This window comes from Cherax quadricarinatus, chromosome 35 (assembly GCF_038502225.1).
Source record: "Cherax quadricarinatus isolate ZL_2023a chromosome 35, ASM3850222v1, whole genome shotgun sequence".
In the NCBI taxonomy this organism is placed as follows: domain Eukaryota; kingdom Metazoa; phylum Arthropoda; class Malacostraca; order Decapoda; family Parastacidae; genus Cherax; species Cherax quadricarinatus.
In genome coordinates, this window is record NC_091326.1 from 12,978,994 (window position 1) to 12,984,822 (window position 5,829).

Below are 5,829 nucleotides of genomic sequence, written 5' to 3' on the forward strand. Positions count from 1 at the left end.
CTGTCTTTATATATATATATATATATATATATATATATATATATATATATATATATATATATATATATATATATATATATATATATATATATATATATATATATATATATATATATATATATGATTAAAAATGCAGTAAACTGCATCCATCCAGCAAGCTGTTTATTAAATAATATTTCATCTGTTGTTTTCATTTTTGTTTGGAGAGAGAGAGAGAGAGAGAGAGAGAGAGAGAGAGAGAGAGAGAGAGAGAGAGAGAGAGAGAGAGAGAGAGAGAGAGAGAGAGAGAGAGAGAGAGAGAGAGAATGAGAATGACACACCTGGCATAATTAGATAACACAAGACCTTATGGTCAATACTGAGTGTGATAAACCGGGGAAGCTGAAAGTTTCCGTCCTGCAAGGACTACAGACTGACTCACGAAATCGTAATAACACGACTGTAAACAATTCACAGAACGGGTGAGGCTCGAACCCTTGGCAAGCGAGTCCTCAAACTGGCCTGTTAGTTTTAGGATTCACCTGCCATGTGTTCGTGTCCCAACCGTTCTGTGATTTAACTACCTAATGTCTGGGCAAAATGAGGTGAGGGTAATCAGAAGGATCGGTCTATATAGTCGCCAGAGTCTTGTTATTGACCAGACATACTTCTCGGCGTACCTTCGTGATCACCAACGCCTCTTCATTGTCCAGGTGTGGTCTTAAGCGTCCACTTATTGTCCCGGAGTGGTTCCAAGCACCCTCTCATTGTCCAGATGTGACTCTCGGTGACCTTGCATTATCCAGAAGTGGTGCCCAGCGTTCTTTTATTGTAAGAGGTTCTAGGCTCTCTCATTGCCAGGAAGTAGTCCCCGGGCCCTCTCAGGAGTGGTTCCAGCGCCCTTTAGCAAAAGTGATCCCAGCGCCCTCTACCAGAAGTGGTCCCAAAGCCCTCTCAGTACCCTGAAGTGGTCTCCCTGCCCAAGAAGGTCCCCTTTCATTGCTCAGAAGTGGTCTCTAGGACACAGGTCCCCAGCGCACTTTTATTACCCAGAGGTAGTCCCCAGCCCAGGAGTGGCGTGGGTACTGCCCACTCCTGGAGTTGTTAGTTTTTTTAAGTTTAATATGTTTATTATGCACGCCATACCCATCCTGTGGGCGGTAGTCAAAAGATTACAGAGGTACATAATTGGTCCAGGGACTGGACTCCAAAGTTTTGATAGCTGAGCAAGTTACAGAGGTAATGAACTCACAATTTACAAAGGTAATGAACTCACCATTTACAAAGGTAATGAACTCACAATTTACAAAGGTAATGAACTTACAATTTACAAAGGTAATGAACTCCAGGTAGGTCTAGTCACAATCATGGCAAGTTACAAAGGTATTTACAGATTACAGAGGTACGTAATGGGTCCAGGAACTGGGCCCCCAAAGTTTTGCAAAGTTTTGATAGCTGAACTAGGTACAAAGGTAATGAACTCACAAGTTACAAAGGTATTGAATCCTGTAAGAATGGTTGCTTACGTTTATACATGGGCACAATCATGAACAAATTATAGTGTAATGAGCAATTCACACTTCCCCACCCGGTCACAACTCTAATGAGTTATTGGTGCAAATATTGATTGTTGAGTCACACACACACATACACACATACACAAACTCATACACACACACACAAACACACACACACACACACACACACACACTCCTGGAGGTGGAACGTGTTTATCACGAACCCTGAGAAAAGGCAGAAGTCTAGAGAAGCATCCCATTATCTCTCATGGTCGTATTGAGACAGTAAGGCACTTCCTGTTTTTTACACACACACACACACACACACACACACACACACACACACACACAATGTATATGCTTAATAATTCTCAAACGTGCGAGCTTTTAACAAACATTATCTCTCGGTTCACAGCAGGATTCGAACCCGCACACAATGTATCAAGGAACATAGCACTTTCACCACTCAGCCCTTACAGTGCTATCATAATAATGAGGCGCTAAACCCGTCATGGTTATACGACTGCTGGGGAAGGGGAGAAGAGGCAGTTATAAGGAACGGATCAATTTGCTTAGCGATTAAAAAAATATATTAATTTAGGTTATAAACAGAGGAAAAAATCCTATCAGACTTGTTTCTTCATATATTCTTTCCTCAGCCCACTACTGACAGCCTGGGTCGTTGTCCTGCACACTACTGACAGCCTGGGTCGTTGTCCTGCACACTACTGACAGCCTGGGTCGTTGTCCTGCCCACTACTGACAGCCTGGGTCGTTGTCCTGCCCACTACTGACAGCCTGGGTCGTTGTCCTGCCCACTACTGACAGCCTGGGTCGTTGTCCTGCCCACTACTGACAGCCTGGGTCGTTGTCCTGCCCACTACTGACAGCCTGGGTCGTTGTCCTGCCCACTACTGACAGCCTGGGTCGTTGTCCTGCACACTACTGACAGCCTGGGTCGTTGTCCTGCCCACTACTGACAGCCTGGGTCGTTGTCCTGCCCACTACTGACAGCCTGGGTCGTTGTCCTGCCCACTACTGACAGCCTGGGTCGTTGTCCTGCCCACTACTGACAGCCTGGGTCGTTGTCCTGCCCACTACTGACAGCCTGGGTCGTTGTCCTGCCCACTACTGACAGCCTGGGTCGTTGTCCTGCCCACTACTGACAGCCTGGGTCGTTGTCCTGCACACTACTGACAGCCTGGGTCGTTGTCCTGCCCACTACTGACAGCCTGGGTCGTTGTCCTGTCCAGCCTGCACACTACTGACAGCCTGGGTCGTTGTCCTGCCCACTACTGACAGCCTGGGTCGTTGTCCTGCACACTACTGACAGCCTGGGTCGTTGTCCTGCCCACTACTGACAGCCTGGGTCGTTGTCCTGCCCACTACTGACAGCCTGGGTCGTTGTCCTGCCCACTACTGACAGCCTGGGTCGTTGTCCTGCCCACTACTGACAGCCTGGGTCGTTGTCCTGCACACTACTGACAGCCTGGGTCGTTGTCCTGCACACTACTGACAGCCTGGGTCGTTGTCCTGCACACTACTGACAGCCTGGGTCGTTGTCCTGCACACTACTGACAGCCTGGGTCGTTGTCCTGCACACTACTGACAGCCTGGGTCGTTGTCCTGCACACTACTGACAGCCTGGGTCGTTGTCCTGCCCACTACTGACAGCCTGGGTCGTTGTCCTGCACACTACTGACAGCCTGGGTCGTTGTCCTGCACACTACTGACAGCCTGGGTCGTTGTCCTGCACACTACTGACAGCCTGGGTCGTTGTCCTGCACACTACTGACAGCCTGGGTCGTTGTCCTGCACACTACTGACAGCCTGGGTCGTTGTCCTGCACACTACTGACAGCCTGGGTCGTTGTCCTGCACACTACTGACAGCCTGGGTCGTTGTCCTGCACACTACTGACAGCCTGGGTCGTTGTCCTGCACACTACTGACAGCCTGGGTCGTTGTCCTGCACACTACTGACAGCCTGGGTCGTTGTCCTGCACACTACTGACAGCCTGGGTCGTTGTCCTGCACACTACTGACAGCCTGGGTCGTTGTCCTGCACACTACTGACAGCCTGGGTCGTTGTCCTGCACACTACTGACAGCCTGGGTCGTTGTCCTGCACACTACTGACAGCCTGGGTCGTTGTCCTGCACACTACTGACAGCCTGGGTCGTTGTCCTGCACACTACTGACAGCCTGGGTCGTTGTTCCTGCACACTACTGACAGCCTGGGTCGTTGTTCCTGCACACTACTGACAGCCTGGGTCGTTGTTCCTGCACACTACTGACAGCCTGGGTCGTTGTTCCTGCCCACTACTGACAGCCTGGGTCGTTGTTCCTGCCCACTACTGACAGCCTGGGTCGTTGTTCCTGCACACTACTGACAGCCTGGGTCGTTGTTCCTGCACACTACTGACAGCCTGGGTCGTTGTTCCTGCCCACTACTGACAGCCTGGGTCGTTGTTCCTGCACACTACTGACAGCCTGGGTCGTTGTCCTGCACACTACTGACAGCCTGGGTCGTTGTCCTGCACACTACTGACAGCCTGGGTCGTTGTTCCTGCACACTACTGACAGCCTGGGTCGTTGTCCTGCACACTACTGACAGCCTGGGTCGTTGTCCTGCACACTACTGACAGCCTGGGTCGTTGTCCTGCACACTACTGACAGCCTGGGTCGTTGTCCTGCACACTACTGACAGCCTGGGTCGTTGTCCTGCACACTACTGACAGCCTGGGTCGTTGTCCTGCACACTACTGACAGCCTGGGTCGTTGTCCTGCACACTACTGACAGCCTGGGTCGTTGTCCTGCACACTACTGACAGCCTGGGTCGTTGTCCTGCACACTACTGACAGCCTGGGTCGTTGTCCTGCACACTACTGACAGCCTGGGTCGTTGTCCTGCACACTACTGACAGCCTGGGTCGTTGTCCTGCACACTACTGACAGCCTGGGTCGTTGTCCTGCACACTACTGACAGCCTGGGTCGTTGTCCTGCACACTACTGACAGCCTGGGTCGTTGTCCTGCACACTACTGACAGCCTGGGTCGTTGTCCTGCACACTACTGACAGCCTGGGTCGTTGTCCTGCACACTACTGACAGCCTGGGTCGTTGTTCCTGCACACTACTGACAGCCTGGGTCGTTGTCCTGCACACTACTGACAGCCTGGGTCGTTGTCCTGCACACTACTGACAGCCTGGGTCGTTGTCCTGCACACTACTGACAGCCTGGGTCGTTGTCCTGCACACTACTGACAGCCTGGGTCGTTGTCCTGCACACTACTGACAGCCTGGGTCGTTGTCCTGCACACTACTGACAGCCTGGGTCGTTGTCCTGCACACTACTGACAGCCTGGGTCGTTGTCCTGCACACTACTGACAGCCTGGGTCGTTGTACTGACAGCCTGGGTCGTTGTCCTGCACACTACTGACAGCCTGGGTCGTTGTCCTGCACACTACTGACAGCCTGGGTCGTTGTCCTGCACACTACTGACAGCCTGGGTCGTTGTCCTGCACACTACTGACAGCCTGGGTCGTTGTCCTGCACACTACTGACAGCCTGGGTCGTTGTCCTGCACACTACTGACAGCCTGGGTCGTTGTCCTGCACACTACTGACAGCCTGGGTCGTTGTCCTGCACACTACTGACAGCCTGGGTCGTTGTCCTGCACACTACTGACAGCCTGGGTCGTTGTCCTGCACACTACTGACAGCCTGGGTCGTTGTCCTGCACACTACTGACAGCCTGGGTCGTTGTCCTGCACACTACTGACAGCCTGGGTCGTTGTCCTGCACACTACTGACAGCCTGGGTCGTTGTCCTGCACACTACTGACAGCCTGGGTCGTTGTCCTGCACACTACTGACAGCCTGGGTCGTTGTCCTGCACACTACTGACAGCCTGGGTCGTTGTCCTGCACACTACTGACAGCCTGGGTCGTTGTCCTGCACACTACTGACAGCCTGGGTCGTTGTCCTGCACACTACTGACAGCCTGGGTCGTTGTCCTGCCTGCAGCCTGGGTCGTTGTCCTGCACACTACTGACAGCCTGGGTCGTTGTCCTGCACACTACTGACAGCCTGGGTCGTTGTCCTGCACACTACTGACAGCCTGGGTCGTTGTTCCTGCACACTACTGACAGCCTGGGTCGTTGTCCTGCACACTACTGACAGCCTGGGTCGTTGTCCTGCACACTACTGACAGCCTGGGTCGTTGTTCCTGCACACTACTGACAGCCTGGGTCGTTGTTCTGCACACTACTGACAGCCTGGGTCGTTGTTCCTGCACACTACTGACAGCCTGGGTCGTTGTTCCTGCACACTACT